Raw genomic sequence first — 19,446 nt, 5'->3', positions numbered from 1 at the left:
TGTGTGTGTGTGTGTGTGTGTGTGTGTGTGTGTGTGTGTGTGTTCATTCAGATATTCTCAGTGGCCTAACTTTGCTATAAACTTTGTAACGCATCACGGCAGACCAGAGATCAGTCACAAACATGATGCAGGTCTCAGTCGTCAATATATAATACTTACTGGAGAAAAAACTGAGTAAGACAACAGTAAACCACTAAGGGAAGATTTATCATGTCAGGTGGGTGAGAGAGAGTGAAGCAAGACCAATTCCATTACTAGTAGTTATGCTTCAGCCACTCCATTGTCAGTCACTTTGCTTTTGTTTCTGATATGCAGAGGCTGTTTGATGAATTTACTTCTGGGGAAAGGCAAGTCTTGAGAGAATACACATAAAAAAAGTTATGAAGAGTGAATAATTTATTAAACCTAACTCATTATTGGAAGCGTTTAGCATACAATTCATTTAATAGGAGTCATTGGTGGGGAAAATGACTATTGTTTTGATCTGATCACATAAGCTGCAGCATAATTTTCCCTGTCTGGAACGATTTACCTCATCTGGAACAACACAAATACTGACAATTGGATTGATCCTGGAAAACAATGCATGTGATTTTTTTCATTTATTAATGACAGTCACTTTACATTTTCATTATGTTCTGTAACAAAAAACTATGTTTTCAGTGGAATGGTTGAAAAATTGAATAGAAAAGTTATAGTGTAAGTTCTTACAGACAGAACAGATTTACAGAGAGGTTTCTGCATATTAATTAAGTTAACTCAAGATTAAAAATCAGCAGCCAGTCCTACATGAGATCCTGTTTAGAAAGAGAAGAGGAATGAAAATAATCAGAAAGATTGTCCAGTCTGAATGTTCTTCATGAAAAATAAAACAAAATTGTGAAGAAGAGTGTAAGAGGACAAGTTAAATGTATGAACCTAGCTTGCTACAGATAGAAGGTAGTCTATCATCAAGTAACAAAGGATATAAACACTAGAAGAGGTGAAATTTCAGAGGTATGAGTTGCTCCAGGGAATTTTTCTTTAATGTGGAAAAAACCCCTTCTCTGACTCTAGGCAGGCTTTGTTTTATGTATCCTAATATTTACAAACCAAATGTTACCAAACTCTTTTAATAACTAAATGACTTCATATGATATGCTGAGTTTTTTTTTTAACCATTATCCAGTTTATCCTATGGAAATATTTTTTATGTCTAGTTTTTCCTCACTGCAAGCATGCTGCTGTCTTAAAGCAATTTTCTCTTTATCTCTAAAGGACAGAGTCCCAGACATAGAACAGCTGCTCCAAAGTATCTGTATTATTTTGTTCTGAATATATTGTCAAATAACTTTACAAAGAGGATTCATGTTCAGCCCTGCCAATGAGGTCAGATTATACATTTCTTCATATCTCTACCTGTTACTCATTTCAGGTTTTCCATTGGATAAATAGGAAATGAATTATATTTTTATTTTTGTTTTCATTATAATATAAGTATTTTCTATTCTGTATGAAAATTGCAGGTTTCTATGTTGTCACATTATCCATAGGCAGATAAAGAAAAAAAATGTGAATTCAGTATTATTGTTGAGTAAATGCTGTATATAGTAAACAATGGGCAAAAAATTATATTCACATCTTATAAAAGGAATATATGAAATATACACAGATGTAGCAATTAATAAATGCTACAAAATAAACATGGTAAAATATTTTCACAAGAAGATGATATGACACTAACTTCAATGGGTGGTATGATTTTTTTGACAAGTGTCACAATAGAAAAATAGTAAAACATGTAGAGATAATTAACCAAGGGGGAATTTATCTAGGAACTGTGAACCTTCAGATTTCAAATAAAATTCCTTGTTGCAATAATATAATGTGTGATTTTTTTTCTAAATCTAGTTTATAGGACTAAAACATATGCATTGTATCTTTTAAAAATTTCTATAATTATTAAGAGATGAAATGTATTTTTTCTCTCTAGAATTAAAAGCTTTAACAATTACTTAGTGTTGAAGTGTGCTATTGTTATTGAACTCAATTATTGGAAAAATCTATAAATTAATGTTTCACTTCCTTCAAAACTCAGAATCATTCCTTCTCTTCTGATTTGATAGTCCTTCTTCCCATAGTTATCCCCTACTCTGACACTTCAAGTATTTGTGAGGCTGGGTTCTTCATTTCCTACTGAGTCCAGAGAAAGCAGCCCAACTAGAAGAACAGATTCCACACAGAGACAACAGCTTTTGGGATAGCCTGCGTCCCAATTTTTCAAGACCAACATGAAGATCAAGCTGCACATCTGCTACATAGGCAAAGCTTAAATCCAGGCCATGTATGTTCTTTAGTTGGTGGTTCAGACTCTGAGAGTCCCAAGGGTCCAGGTTAGTTGACTCTGTTGGTCTTCCTGTGGAGTTCCTGCCCCCCTACCCACCCATAGCCAGCAATACCTCCTTCTATTCTTCAGTTAAAAAGTCCCCAAGCTCCATCCTTGTTTGGCTGTTGGTCTCTTCATCTGTCTGAGTTAGCTGCTCATTGTAGCCTCTCAGAGGACCACCATGCTAGACTCCTGTCTGCAAGCATAACAGAATGACATTAATATTGCCATGGATTGGTGTTTCCCCATTGAATGGGTTTCAAGTTGGGCTGGTATTGCTTGGCCATTTCCATCAGTCTCTGCTTCATGCCCCCATGCCTGGATTCCTTGTAGACAGGATAAATTTTCATTGAAAGATGTGGATATGTTGTTGTCTATATCACTTCACTAGGGTTCCTGCCTGGCTACAAGAAGTGGCCTTTTCAGGTTCCATATCCCCAATAATGTGAGTCACAGCTAAGTTTAGCCCCATTGATATTTGGACCCATTTCTTTTTCCAGGCCTCTGTGTCTTTCTGGCGATGGTCACAACCTCTTCATCCCTGTCAATAATTTAAGATTAATGTCATGTTTTAGAGACTAAACTTGAGATTTGAAATCTTACTGTTTCTATAGTAATAGATTGATATTTTAATTTTATTTTATCTACTGCATGCAAAATTTTTAAAGATGCACTCATGTACAAAATTTTGTGTATCATACTTATTGGACATTTTCGTATTGAGTCAGGAAAAAGAACCAGTTGGTTTAACACACACACAGAGAGAGAGAGAGAGAGAGAGAGAGAGAGAGAGAGAGAGAGAGAGAGAGAGAGACCTGAACAGAAAAGTGGGGGCCTATTTAAGCTTCTGGTTTTCAGAAGGGTTGGACACAGTAAAGTGGTAGGAGTACAGTAGTACAATAGAATACTTAGTCAGGGTTTCTATTGCTGTGATAAAACAGCATAACCAAAAAGAAAGTTGGGGAGGAAGGGCTATATTTGACTTACATTTCCACATCACTGTTCATCATTGAAGGAATTCAGGACAGAAACTCACATAGAGCTGAAACCTGAAGACAAGAGCGGATGTAGATGCCATGGAGGTTTGTTGTTCAATACCATACTCCTCATGGCTTGCTCAGCCTGCTTTCTATGGAAGCCAAGAATGCCAGGCCAGGGATGGCTCCACCCACAATGCCCTAAGCACTCCTCTACTGATCACTAATTAAGAAATTGCCTACAGACTTGCTTAAAACCCAGTATTATGAAGGATATTTTTAACTGAGTTTCCCTCCTCTCAGATAAATTCTGCTTGTGTCAAATTGACATAAAACTATTCAGCACGAATTTCATATCCAAGTTCATGAAGCCTATAACATATTGTTCAGTGTAGGCTGCATCTACAAACCTCTACAAGTAGTTTCCAAAATCACATCCAAACACTCACCCAGCCAGAAATATCCAAAACCATTTAATATAAAACCACCTTAAGACAGTTGTCCCATTTTAGTTCTGCTCACTCATCCTCCATATCTCTAGACTTCAAAATCTTGAATAGAGAACAACGGGTAATAATGGAGTGCTCAGAATGTTCATGGAATTCTAAATGCTGCAGAGGTACCATCATGGACTTCAAGACAGAATTTGGCCAGAGTTGGGAAAAAAAAGGACAAATTAAAAACTATAGAGCATTTATCACACATTCAATTTCTCAAAAGATAATTCTTTGGCTAAAATGCTGGAAACAATTTGGCTAATTGTTTGAAACATTCTAAAGAAATCACAAACACAACTAGTGAAAATCACCAGTGAAAGAGAGCAAATTAAAATAAGAATTTTCCTCATGGAAACAAATACATTTTGTTCGTTCATCTCAGTGAAATGATTACTGAATTTTCAATACATTCTTGACATTTTTCTTAGTTATAATAATGAAGAAAACTGTGCTTCTTAGTGTAATCCTTGATACAACTCTGGAGATAAACGCTGTTAATATCTACCTCATTTTGGAGATGAGGACATTTAAGTGCAGGAAGCTGAATTAGGTTGACAAAGATCACTCAAATGGAGAATGATCCAGCTGGAATAACTACTTCCCTAAAAAAAAAAAAAAATAGTAAAAACAGAAGAAATGCAGGGCAAATAGACATTCTAATCTCAGGGAATACTGTCTTCACTTTGGTAAGGATTGTCAGATATTACTTTTTGAAATAAAATGAAGTAAAGAGAAAAATATGTTTTAGACATCATCTTTATTTTTATACATTCACAACACATGTAAAAATGAATAAATTATCAGTAAAGTTGTAAATTCAAACAATTAATAAATATATCTATTTTCTAAACTATGGTCTGAACTTGACATCCAACAAAGTGAAAAGTGTATTGGATACTACTATAGAATCAAATTAGCAATTCAGAAGAACATGTGAGACACATAAAATGTAAAGATTAGCAATTAAAATAATTTGAAAATAAAAGTAAAGTAAATCACATGAAGAGTAAATTCCTGAAGCTTAATCTTAATTTAATATTTAGAAATAATGAAGGAGTTACCGAGAAAAAGTTTGGAGCTGAGACGAAAGGATGGACTATCCAGAAACTGCCCCACCCAGGGGTCCATCCCATAATCAGCCACCAAACACAGACACTATTGCATACACTGCCAAGATTTTTCTGAAAGAACTCTGATATAGCTATCTCTGTGAGGCTATGCCAGTGCCTGGCAAACACAGAAGTGGATGCTCACAGTCAACTATTGGAACACAGGGCCCCCAATAGAGGAGCTAGAGAAAGTACCCAAGGAGCTGAAGGGGTCTGCAACCCTATATGTAGGTGGAAAAATAATATGAACTAACCAGTATCCCCAGAGCTCGTGTCTCTAGCTGCACATGTAGCAGAAGATGGTCTAATCAGCCGTCATTGGGAAGAGAAGCCCCTTGGTCTTGCAAACTTTATATGCCCCAGTACAGGGGAACACCAGGGCCAAGAAGTGGGAGCGGGCAGGTAGGGGAGTGGGGGTGGGGGGGGGTATAGGGGACTTTGGGAATAGCATTTGAAGTGTAAATGACATAAATAATTAATAAAAATTGGGGAAATAAAGAAATAATGAAGCAGGGCTACTAATCTAACAATTGGAAATTTTTCTATATAATAAAATATCATTCTCAAATCCTAAAGTATTGGATTCAATTATATCAATAAAATCAAACATATATATTATAAATCACATTAATAATAAGAATTGAATGTTAATGAAAATTCAAATAACAGAGAAGCATCATTTAGAGAATTTATTAGTTAACCATTTTTATGAATTACAAACAAGTATTTTACTATGAGTGATTAAGTATGCATTATTTTTGTTTATAACAAAATAATAGTCTACTGACATGTCTCTCAGAGAAAATTCTAATTATTTACTCATCCCTCATTCCTATCTTTATTCACCTTTTTTCTTAGAATTGTTCTGGCATGGCTTCCGGTGGAAAAATTTTACTGAAGTACATTTATTGACTTGAGAACTAACAATGTGAGCCATAAATATAACCACATAAAATACAAATACAAATGGCCTTAAAGTTCTTAGTGTGGGGACAAATATAATAAATAACAGTTTTAAAGTTGTGGGAAGTGGAAGTAAAGTATCATTCTAATAAATTTACTCATGGGGCCCATTAGACTTATAAAAATGCAAAACATTACACACTTCAATGAGTTAATAAAACCAGATGGGAAATAATTTATTAAAAACCCATTAAAAAAAGGAAAAAATCTTCAGAAAACTGTGGTTTTAAAACATGATCTGAAAACAATAATAATGAGAGTATTGGGGTAGCTAATAAAGAAGGAGAACTGGTTATCACATTTCAAACTATAACCTGGAAAAAATATTGTTTCCTGAATAATTCATCCAATGTTTTTATTCAAATTACATTAAGCAAGGAATAAAAGTAAGTTCTACATAGTATATTCTTGTTTATCTCATTGCAATTACCATTTTGTCTGTCTGATGAGACTTCAAGCTTTCCATTCAGGAACTACACTGACAGTCTCTCTTATGTATCTCTAATTGTACAGTGACATTTTGGGGGAAGGAAGACAGGAATCACATGAAGTTGATTAAAATAGTACAGGGTATTTGGTCATATGGTGAGATCTGTGATCCATTTGGAGTTGATATTTTGGAGGTGATACATCTGGATCTATGTTCATTTTTACACAAATAGCTATCCAATTGGACCAGCATAATTTGTTGCTAATGCTTTTCTTTCTCCAGTATGCAGTTAATGTTTCTTTATTTTTAAAATACAGTGTCCATAAATCCTACATGCCCAATTGGGTGTCTGCAGTTTGGTAGGTATGTGGAGCTACATTAGGGTCTTTAATTCCAACCCATTCATTGATCAACATGTCTATTTTCATGCTAAGTAACATGCTGTCATTACTAGTATAGATTTGTAATAGAATTGGAAGTCTGGGTTGGTGATATCTCTCAGCAGTTCTTTTATTATGCAAACTGTTTAACTATCCTGGATGTATCATGTGTACATTACCAACTTACAGGTATTTTCCATTTCTATGAAGAATTATATTAGAATCATGGTGGGAATTAAAATGACTCTCTAAATTGCTATAAGTAGGATGATCATTTTTCACAATGTTAATCTTCCTGGTTCATGAATGTGGACATGGTAGGATCTTCCCATGTTACTATGACTTTACAATTATTTTCTTCAACATCTTTAATCACTTATAATGTGTTTTACTTGTTTTACTAGAATTATTCTAAAGCAATTTTTGAGATATTGTGAGGGATACTTTTTCACTGATTTCTTTCTCATTATGCTTGTCCTTTATATATATGAAGGTTAGTGATCTGTGTGTTAATTTTGGTTCTGCTATCTGGTTGAATCTACAAAAATTTTCTGGTGAAATCATCAAGGTCTTTTATGCATAAGATCATATTGGCTGCAGATAAAGATAATGTGTCTTCTTTCCTATTTGTATTACCTTGCTATAATTTAATTGTCTTTTTGTCTTAAAACTTCAAATAAAACATTGAGTAAGTATGGAGGGAATGAACACCCTTGTCTGATTTATAACTTTAGTGGAAATGTTTTGAGTTTCTTAACACTTGGAATGATGTTGGGTTTAGATTATTATAAATTGCCTTCATTATGTTGTGATATGTCACTAGTATCCTTAGTCTGTCCAGTACTTTTAGCTTGGAGAGATGTTGTATTTTGCCAAAGGCCTGCATCTAATGATGTGATAATAAATAAATAAATAAATAAATAAATAAATAAATAAATAAATAAATAAACCATCTTTTATTTATTGGTGATTACATTCATTTATGTATATATGTTAAGCTATCCTATTCCTGCATCTTTAAGATAATGCCTACTTGACCATTGTACATGTCTTTCAGAAATATTTTTGAAATTAATTTACAAATACTTTGTTAAAATATTTGCATTTCTATTGGTAAAGGATACTGGTATACAATTTTCTTCTTTGTTAAATCTTTCTATGGTGTTGATATCATGGTAATAGTTTATTGGCATTGCAAAGAACCTTCTAAACTGGAGCTTGAAAATACATACTTTAAAACTAGTAATAAATAGGACACATGAAGATACAGCAAAGGGCACCATAATCTCAGCAAAGTATTAGCACGTGGAATGGGGAAAATGTAGATCAATTATACATCTGACAGAATGTTGTATTTAGAATATAAAAAGAACTAAAATCGTAGTACATAAACAAAAGAAATAACCCAATTTTAAAATGTGATACAGATATCAAGGTAGAAATTTCTCAAAAGATAAAATACAAATGTCTGAAACAAACTTTCAAAAACATTCAACATCCTTAGTCAATGGGGAAATACAAACTAAAATTACTTTAAATTTTCATCTTATACCAGTTATAATGACCCAAAACAACAAACAATGCCAAAAAGTGTTAGTGATGATATGGGAAGTTGGAACATTTATTCATTGCTAGTGAGTATAGAAACCAGTGCAGTCACTATAAAATGAATGTTGAGGTTTCTCTAAAGGCAAAAAAAATCTACAAGATCAGAATATACCACTCTTAGGCATATGCTTAAACAACTCTATATCCTATTATTGGGATACATGTCATTTATATTCCTGGTGCTCTATTAATAATAGCTAGAAATTGAAAATAGCCAAGATGTCAATCAACCAATGAGCTGATAATGAACATATGGTGGATTTATATAATGGGATATTAGTCAGTTGTTAGGACAGATGAAACTTTCAGGAAAATGCACAGGGCTAGATACAGTCAACCTGAGAGATGTAACCAAGACCCAGAATGTCTATGATGTCATGTCTTCTCTTAAATATAAATGTTAAATGTTAAGCTTTAGAAGTGTGTCTTTCATCTAACATAGATATATAGGTTAGAAATCTAATAAGGATCAGGGCAGTTTGAGAGGATCTTCTAATACAAGGTAAAGGGATCACAGTGTATTTAAAGGATAATGAGAGAACTAGAATGGTAAGATTAAAGGATGAATGGGAGAGTTAAGGTAAGAGAGGGAATATAGGGAGGGATAGCTAACACTTTTAAAGGCCTTTTGAAAAGCCATATAGATATCCACTACTTTACAATATTCCTAAGATAGGGAAAGAGAATTTAAATCTAGTTATATTAGGGCAGACAATGTTCCAGTTAGATATCATATGATACCACTTAATAGTACCCTGTACCATGAGTAGGCTATGTTTTGTTGACTAAAAGAGTCCTGTAGTACTCTCACCCCAAACATGAAGGCCAAAGCCAGTAAGATTGGTTATACTTCACAACCTGATGGCATGGAGTTATTTCTAAAAGCAACACTTACTTTCTGTTATTTAACATGAAAAAGAAAATCTAGCTGGTGTTGAACTAGAAGCTTTACTCCTATTGACTAGCATTCACAGTAATAGTATTACAGAGTTGACAAAAAAGTAATTATTATTATCACTCATCTATAAATTCTGTGACCCACCACAGTGACATGCCTGTAATATATACTAGCGCAATAATGGCACAAATATGAATATAACCAACCACTTTTTGATTGAGTTTAAGGCCCACTCCATGAGGTGGAAGCCACATCTGACACTATTAATGAGGCCAAATACTTGGGACTGATAGGTCATGCTCCTTCGAGAAAAACCTCCTGCTAATATTCTGCTAAATCGCCTAATAGTATAACAACTCCTAATGATATATTGCTTTGTCTAGTGTATTTATCAACCCTCACCAGAGAAAGTTTGTTTTGTAGGAGGTGTATTTAACAAAGACTCTGCACAAGGTGCAGAGAGTAAGAGACTTTAGAGAACTCAATCCTAAATAGGTTATTTTATTTCATTCTATCTTCATGCCTCAGAGATCAATGTGGATGAACAAACTAAAATATTGTAATGGCCGGAGGTTATAGAAAACTCCAAGGAAACAGTATCTTCCAGACATAACAAAGCTGTACAAATATGAACTCACAGAGTCTGTGCCAGCATTCACATGAACTGCACAAACAAAAGCCAGTCAAAACCACTGGCAAGAGGAAGAGGAAGTGTGAGCACAAAGTTCAAACCCTGACTCAGAGCCTTTTTGTATTCACCACCTACAAGGAGAAAGAAAATCAGTTTTCTCCAACAGAATGACTGGGTATATCAACCACACTCAAGGGTAAAGGATCCTGCTCAGTTTAGTTCAACACAAAATATATTCCAATATTTTAATGTGCTTTATTTGTTTTATTTGTTATGGTTTTGAGGTTTTTGTCTTTGATGTTTTTAAGAGAGAGAGAGAGAGAGAGAGAGAGAGAGAGAGAGAGAGAGAGAAGTTCACTGGGTAGGAAAATGGGGAGATCTGAGAAAAAGGAAAGGATATCATCAAAATATGTTGCATTTTAAAAATAAAATTTAAAATAATAATAATAACTAAATAAAATGTCTATGAAGAAGCTATATTAGATTCTTACTGTCCTTCAAGCAGAAAACCAGGTCTTGGCAAATATTAGTGGAACTCTAACTTGGATTTCTATCCTGCCTCGAAAATAAGCCCAAAACTTATTCATATAAGACTATTATACTACATGGAAGAGATTCTTATTTCCTTTCAAAACACTCTCATTCTGAAATAGAGATTGTCCAAGCCAAATTTGCTTATATTTTTTTCTTATTCAAATAGAGAAGCTTTCTTATGTTGGAACTGGAGTAATGTAATATACTTTTGTTTTTAAAATGGGGCAATCAATGAGTCCAGTGATCTTATTCCAAATGAGTCAGAAACAGTAAGTCTCAACTCAGTAGTTTCCTTTGTTAGGGTATCTATTGGTGTGAAGAAATGAGCACATGTAAAACACCATGAGCACAGTAACTCTTCTACAGGAAAACATCTAATTGAAGTTGTCTTCAAAATTTTAGTTAATTATCATCATTTCAGGAAGCAGGCATGGTACTGGAGAAGCTAGAAATTCTAAATCTAGAACCATAAACTGCAGGAAGAATGAGTGACACTGGATTTGGCTTGAGCTTCTGAAACCTCAAAGCCCACCCCTAATGACACATTTCCTCCAACAAAACCACACTTCCTCCAATAAGACCACATCCCCGATAATACTACTCCGTATGCATATATATAGTCCATTTTTGTTCAAACCACCAAAGTATTCTATTTCCAATCTCACACTATCAATGCCTCTTTCAATGATCTTTTTGTGATTTATAAAATAAACCAGACTTGCATTTCTTAATATCACCTTTCCTATTATACTTTGGACTAGAATGTTACAACAGGAGGCACTACTATAAGACTTAGAAAGCAAGATAGGATATTCCTTTAGACAGCTTGGGCAGCTACTAAGGTCAGTTGAATCAACGGAGAACAGATTCATATCATATTCCCCAAACAGTTTTTTAAAACTATCCTTTCAGTATTAAAGACAGAGAATTTCTGTGAATTATCTGGAGATTCTAGAATATTAAAGTGGGAACCTAAAAAATGATTGCAAGCTATCTGATATTTGAATCATTGATATGTCAGGCTGGGATCATTGGAGAAAAAATTTTTGATACTTGCCCCTTGCCTCTTTTAACAGTTGTTCCTATAGTAAACTTTGTCTCCAAATCTCAGAGCAGATGAATAATTAAATGAATGATACTGCCACTGTATCTGCCACTTCCACCATTGAGAATGAATGGAAAGCAAGAATAGAGATCTCATGTGGTTGTATTACTTTCTAAAATAACAGCTAATTCAAAGCTAGTTATGTGAGCATATCTGCTTCATGGATTTCTAAATTTATTTCTAATACCTGAACCTAATATCAGTAAGAAGTCGTGGGTTCACATAAGATAAATCTACTTTTTACTCTTCATCTCTTTTTGAGATAAAGGAGTCTATAACGGACTTCTTATTCAACGTTTCCATTATTTCAAATGCATATAATTTTTGATGCATTTAAATATTTCTTTAATTATAACTGTTGCTTCCTAGACTCAATGATGACTATCTTGATCAGTATTATTATTATACATTTCAATCTGAATCCAAGGAACTGCTTAACAGTTTGGAAATTTTATCTTTGCTTTCACTATTATTCTCTGATATCTATAAATACATAAGTAAATTATACTTACATTATATACTTAGATTATACTTATAGTAATTAATACAAAGAATGCCTATGCTGTAATTTTAAATCATAATGTTTCTGGATTACAACTACAATTACTTGAAAATATTAACAGAAATGCATACTGAGTAATTCTTGGAACTGAAGTATTCTCTTACATAATCTCCTCACCCCTAGTTATTGTCCCATTACAGATTTTTTCCAGAATATAAATTCTGTATTTTCCAAAGAACTGAGATATCCTGAGATTTGATCAGAACATTTGGTCAGGTCTGAGACAATGTTGGTAAAGTTAATGCTCTTTCAGTCCCTCACAGACTCTCAAGGCTTCATGTTAAATGCCAAGAACTCAATGATATCAATGAGGTTCAAGGAGTTGGTAGAATGACTGAAGGGAAGCCCCCAAATGACCCAAATTGAACAAAAACAGCAAGAAAATGATTGTTTGTTATGACACTAGGATTATAGGAGTTAATGATTATGAGGATATTGGAATAGTATGATGAATATGCCATATAAATCTATCTCATATCCATTGTTTTTCTATACAATTGGTTATTCTAGAATAAATACTTTAGAATTATTTTTAATGATATTTATATGTGTGTGTCGTGTGTGTGTGTGTGTGTGTGTGTGTTTGTGTCAAGTTTACTACTCAGGATGAGTGTACACTGGTTTTGAAGTGTCTGAATAGCACAAAAAAAGAACTATATGATTTTTTGAAAATGTTATTCAAACTGGCAATATGCCAATGGGCAAAGGTTTTGCTCCCAAGCCTTGGCACATGTGTTCAATTCTCCAGAATCCACATTGTAGACAGAAAGAACTGACATCTGGAAACTTATCCTCCAACTTCTAAACTTACAGCACAGCACAATGCCTCCTCTGCTCTGACCTCAAAAACTAATAAAATGAATAAATGTAAATACTTTAATTGTCATGACTAAATATCTGGTAAAATAAATATTACCTTTATTGAGAAATAAAAGTGTCATCTGTGAGACAGAGTTTGCAGTACCATAGTTTTTAATTGATATGTAGAAAAGTTTTCTATAACAATAAGTAAAAATCCAAGATTTACATTCTATTTCATTTTCAGTACCATGCTACAAACTGCAAAATATTTATAAAAAAAAAAATATCAGATTGTCAATCCAAAATTTTTAACTACTTCTGGTTGCCCATACTGATGTGGAAAATATATTTTGTCAGTGGTATTATTCTTTTTTTTCTTTATTTACATTTTAAATGTTATTCCCTTTCCTGCTTTCACCTGCTTCTATGAGGGTGTTCCCCTACCCACCCAAACATTCCCACTTCCCCAGCCTGGAATGCCCCTACACTGGAGCACCAAGCCTTCACAGGACCAAGGGTATATCCTCCCATTGATGTTCCATAAGGCCCTTCTCTGCTATATACAAGACTGGAACCATGGGTCCCTCCATATGTATTCTTTGGTTGGCGGTTTAGCCCTTGGGAGCACAGGGAAGTCTGGTTGGTTGATATTTTTGTTCCTCCTATTGGGTTGAAAACCACTTCAGCTCATTCAGACTATTCTCTAATTCGTCCATTGGGGACCCCTGCTTAGTCCAATGGTTGGCTGGGAACATTCAACTCTGTATTTGATAGGCTCTGGAAGAACCTCCCAGAGGACAATTTATCCAGCTCTTGTCAACAAGCACTTCTTGTCCTCCACAATGATGTCTCGGTTTGGTAACTGTATATAGGATGGATCCACAGATGAGGCAATTTGTGAACAGCATTTGCTTTAGTATCTGCTCCACAATTTGTCTCTGAATCTCCTCCAATATATATTTTGTCCCACTTCTAAAAAGGACCGAAGTATCTATACTTTGGTCTTATTTCTTCTTGAGATTCATGTGATCTATCAGTTGTATCTTGGGTATTAGCTTTTGGGCTAATACCCACTTATCAGTGAGTACATACCATGTGTGTTCTTTTGTGATTGGGTTACCTTACTCAGGATGATATTTTCTGCTTCATCAATTTACCTTAGAATTTCATGAAGTCATTGTTTTTAAAAGCGGAATGGTATTCCATTTTGTAAATGAACCACATTTTCTGTATCGATTCCTCTGTTGAAAGACATCTGGGTTCTTTCCAGCTTCTGGCTATTATAAATAATAATATGCTATGAACATAGTAGAGCATGTATCCTTGCTACATGTTGGAGCATCTTTTGGGTATACCAGGAGTGGTATAGCTGAGTCCTCAGGCAGTATTATGTTCAACTTTCTAAGGAACCCCCAAACTGATTTCCAGAGGGGTTGTACCAGGTTGCAATCCCACCAGAAATGGAGGAGTGTTCCTCTTTCTCCACATTCTTGTCAGCATCTGCTGTCACCTGAGTTTTTGACTTTAGGCATTCTGATTGGTGTCAGACAAAATCTCATGGTTGTTTTGATTTGTATTTCCCTGATGACTAAGGATGTTGAACATTTCTTTGTGCTTCTCACTTATTCGGTATTCCTCAGTTCAGTAGTCTTTATTTAGCTCTGTAACCCATTTTCAATAGGGTTATTTGCTTCTCTGGAGTCTAATTTCTTGAGTTCATTGTATATATTGGATATTAGCCCACTTATCAGATGTAGGAATGATAAAGATCTTTTCCCAATCTGTTGGTTGCAATTTTGTCCTATTAATAGTGTCCTTTGAAATTTTGACAGAAGCTTTGCAATTTTATGAGGTCCTATCTATCCATTTGTTGTTCAGTTCAGGAAATTTTCCTCTGTGCCCATGTGCTCTAGTCTCTTCTTCACTTTCTTTTCTGTTAGTTTCAGTGTATATGGTTTTATGTGGAGGTCCTTGAACCACTTGGACTTGATGTTTGTACATGGAGATAAAAATGGATCGATTTGCATTCCTCTACATGCTGATAACCATTTGTTTAAAATGCTATCTTTTTTTCCACTGGATGGTTTCAGCTCCTATATCAATGAGCAAGTGCTCATAGCTGTGTGGATTCATTTGTGGGTATTCAGTTCTGTTCCATTGATCTATACCCCTGTCTCTATACAAATACCACACAGTATTTATCAATATTGCTCTGTAATGCAGCTTGAGGTCAGGGATGGTGTTTTCCCCAGAAGTTCTTTTATTGTTGAGAATAGTTTTCACTATCCTGGGATTTTGGTTATTCCAGATGAATTTGAAAATAGCTCTTTCTAACTCTATGAAAAACTGAATTGGAGTTTTGATAAGAATTGCATTGAATCTGCAGTTTTAACAAGATGGCCATTTTTACTATATTAATCCTTCCAATTCACCAATCCACAAGCATGGGAGATTTCCTTCTGTGATCTTTGATTTTGATCTTCAAACACTTGAATTTCTTGTCAAACAGATCTTTCAGTTCCTTGGTTACAGTCACAATAAGATATTTTATATTATCTGTGACTATTGTGAAGGTTGTTGTTTCCCTAATTTCTTCTCAGCCTGTTTATCCTTTGAGTAAAAAAAATCTACCAATTTGATTGAGTTTATTTTATTTGCAGCCACTTTCCCAAAGTTGTTCATCAGGTTTAGGAGTTCTCTGGTTCTCTGGGGTTACTTAAGTATACTATATCATCTGCAAATAGTGATATTTTGATTTCTTCCTTTGCAATTTGTATCACTTGACCTCCTTTTGTTGTTTAATTGCTCTGGCTAAGACAGCAAGTACTACATTGAATAGTTAGGGAGAGAATGGACAGCCTTGTCTAGTCCCTGATTTTAGTGGGATTGCTGCAAGTTTCTTTCAATTTAGTTTAATATTTGCTATTTGTTTGCTGTATATTGCTTTATTGCTTTTACTATGTTTAGGTATGGGCCTTGAATTCCTGATCTTTCCAAGACTTTTATCATGAACAGGTGTTGGATTTTGTAAAATGCCTTCTCAGCATCTAATAAGATGATTATGTGTGTGGGGTTTTTTGTTTTTTATTTTTTGGTTTTTTTTTTTTTTTGAGTTTGTTTATATAGTAGTATATTACACTGATGGGTTTCCATACATTGAACCATCCCTGCATCTCTGGGATGAAGCCTACTTGATCATGATGGATGATCATTTTGATGTGTTCTTATATTTGGTGTGTGAAATTTTTATTGAGTATTTCTGAATTGATATTCATAAGGGAAATTGGTCTGAAGTTCTCTTTCTTTGTTGAGTCTTTGTGTGGTTTAGATATAAGCATGATTTTGGCTTCATAAAGGATTCAGTAGTGTTCCTTCTGCTTCTATTTTGTGGAATAGTGTGAAGAGTATTGGTATTAAGTCTTCTTTAGAACTCTGCATTGGACCATTCTGGTCCTAGGCTTCTTGCTGTTGCTGTTGTGAGGCTACTAATGACTACTTCTATTACTTTATTAGACTCTTTACGTGGTTTATCTGATCCTGATTTAACTTTGGTACCAGTCTAGAAAATTGTATAATTCATCCTGATATTTCAGTTTTGTTGAGTATAGGCTTTTGTAGTAGGATGTGATGAGTTTTTCATTTCCTCAGTTAATGTTGTTATGTATATCTTTCAGTTCTGATTTTGTTAATTTGGATATTGTGTCTGTGTCCTCTGCTTAGTCTGGCTAAGGCTTTATCTATCTTGTTGTTCATCTCAAAAAACCAGTTCCTGGTCTGGTTGATTCTTTGTACAGTTCTTTTGGTTTTTACTTGGTTGATTTTACTCCTGAGTTTGATTATTTCCTGCCATCTACTCCTACTGGGTGAATTTGCTTCCTTTTGTTCTAGAGCTTTTAGGTGTGCTGTCAAGTGGCTCACATATGCTCTCTCCCATTCCTTTTTTGGAGGCACTCTGAGCTATGAGTTTCCCTCTTAGCACTGCTTTCATGGTGACCCATAAGTTTGGGTATGTTGTGACTTCATTTTCATTACTCTAAAAAGTCTTTAATTTCTCTATTTTTTAATTTACTTAGTTATCATTGAGTAGAGTATGTTAGGTTTTCATGTGTATGTGGGCTTTCTATTGTTTTTGTTGTTATTGAAAAACAGCCTTAGTCCATGTTGACCTGATAGAATGTGTGGGATTATATCAATCTTCTTGTATCTGTAGAGGCCTGTTTTGTGACCAATTATATGGTCAATTTTGGAGAAGGCACCATGAGATGCTAAAAAGAATGTATATTCTTTAGTTTTAGTATAAATTTTCTGTAAGTATATGGTGCATGCATTTGGTTCATAAATTCTGTTAGTTTTACTGTATCTCTGATTAGTTTCTGTTTCTATGATTTCTCAATTGTTGAGAGTAGGGTGTTGAAGTCTCCCACTATTGTTGCGTGGGGTGTGATGTGTGGTTTGAGCTTTAGTAATGTTTCTTCTATGAATGTGGGTACCCTTACATTTGGAGCATAGATGCTCAGAATTGAAAGTTCATCTTGGTAGATTTTTCTTTGACCTATATGATGTGTGCTTCCTTATCTTTTTTGACGTCTTTTGGTTTAAAGTCGATTTTATTTGACATCAGAAAGGCTACTCCAGCTTGGTTCTTGAGACCATTTGCTTGGAGAAATATTTCCCAGCCTTTTACTCTGACTTAGTGTCTGTCTTTGTCGCTGAGGTGTGTTTCTTTTATGCAGCAAAATATTGGGTCGTGTATACTTATCTAGTCTGTTAGTCTTTGTCTTTTTATTAGAGAACTTAGTCAATTGATATTAAAAGATATTAAGAAAAAGTGATTGTTGCTTTCTGTTATTATTGTTGTTAGAGGTGGAATCATGTTTATGTGCCTATCTTACTTGGTTTGTTAAAAGAAGCTTATTTTCTTGCTTTTTCCAGGATATAGTTTCCCTTCTTATATTGGAGTTTTTGATCTATTATGCATTGTAGGGCTCAATTTGTGGAAAGATATTGTTTAATTTTTTTCATAGAATATCTTGGTTTCTCTATCTATGGCGATTGAGACTTTTACTGGGTATTGTAACCTAGGCTGGCATTTGTGTTCTCTTAGGGTCTGTATTCCATCTGTCCAGGATCTTCTGACATTTATAGTCTCTGATGAGAAGTCTGATGTAATTCTGATAGCTCTGACTTCATATGTTACTTGACTTTTTTCCCTTAGTGCTTTTAAAATTCTTTCTTTGTTTTGTGCATTTGGTGTTTTGATTATTATATGATGGCAGTAATTTCTTTTCTGGTCCAATCTATTTGGAGTTCTATAGGCTTCTTGTGTGTTCATGGGCCTTTCTTTGTTTATGTTAGGGAAGTTTTCTTTCTTTTTTTTTTTAATTCTTTTTTTAAACTATTTTATTAGATATTTTCTTCATTTACATTTCAAAGGTTATCCCAAATGTCCCCTATACCCTCCCCCTGCCCTGCTCCCCTGACCACTCACTCCCACTTCTTGGCCCTGGTATTACCCTGTATGGGGCATATAAAGTTTGCAAGACCAAGGGGCCTCTCTTCCCAACGATGGCTGACTAGGCCATCTTCTGCTATATATGCAGCTAGAGACACGAGCACTGGGGATACTGATAAGTTCATATTGTTTTTCCACCTATACGGTTGCAGACCCCTTTATTTCCTTGGGTAATTTCTCTAGCTCCTCCATTGGGATCTATGTGTTCTATCCTATAAATGACTGTGGGCATCTACTTCTATATTTGCCTGGCACTGTCATAGCCTCACAAGAGATAGCTATATCAGGGTCCCTTCAGCAAGATCTTGCTGGCATATACAATAGTGTCTGCATTTGGTGGTTTATTATGGGATGGACCCCAAGGTGGGGCAGTCTCTGGATGGTCCGTCGAAGATATTCACTGACCTTTAAAGTTGAGAAAATTTACTCTCTTCTATATCTATTATCCTTAGGTTTGGTCTTCTTATGGTGTCCTGGATTTCTTGCATTTTGGGGGTTAGGAACTTTTTCCATTTTGCATTTTCCTAGACTGTTGTCTCAGTGTTTTCTATGGTTTCTTCTGCACCTCAAATTCTCTCTTCTACATCTTCTATTCTCTTGGTGATGCTGGCATCTATGACTCCTCATCTCTTTCCTAGATTTTCTATCTATAGAGCTGTCTCTCTTTGTGATTTCTTTATTGTTGATATTTCCATTTTAAATTCTAGATTATTTAGTTCAGTTCCATCACCTATTTGTTTGTGTTTTCCTGTAATTCTTTAAGGGATTTCTGTGTTTCCTCTTTAAGGAATTCTACCTTTTTACCTGTGTTCTCTTGTATTTTTTAGAGAGTTGTTTATTACCTTCTTAATGTCCTCTAGCATCATCCTGAGATGTGATTTAAAATCTGCATCTTCAAAAATGAATCCACAATAAAATCCTCGNAAACCGAATCCAAGAACACATTAAAATGATCATTCATCATGACCAAGTACGCTTCATCCCAGGGATGCAAGGATGGTTGAATATAAGGAAATCCATCAATGTAATCAACTACATAAACAAACTCAAAGACAAAAACCACATGATCATCTC

The sequence above is a fragment of the Mus pahari genome, chromosome 11, assembly GCF_900095145.1.
Source record: "Mus pahari chromosome 11, PAHARI_EIJ_v1.1, whole genome shotgun sequence".
In the NCBI taxonomy this organism is placed as follows: domain Eukaryota; kingdom Metazoa; phylum Chordata; class Mammalia; order Rodentia; family Muridae; genus Mus; species Mus pahari.
The sequence above is the reverse complement of the archived record's forward strand: the minus strand, read 5'-3'. Positions refer to the sequence as shown.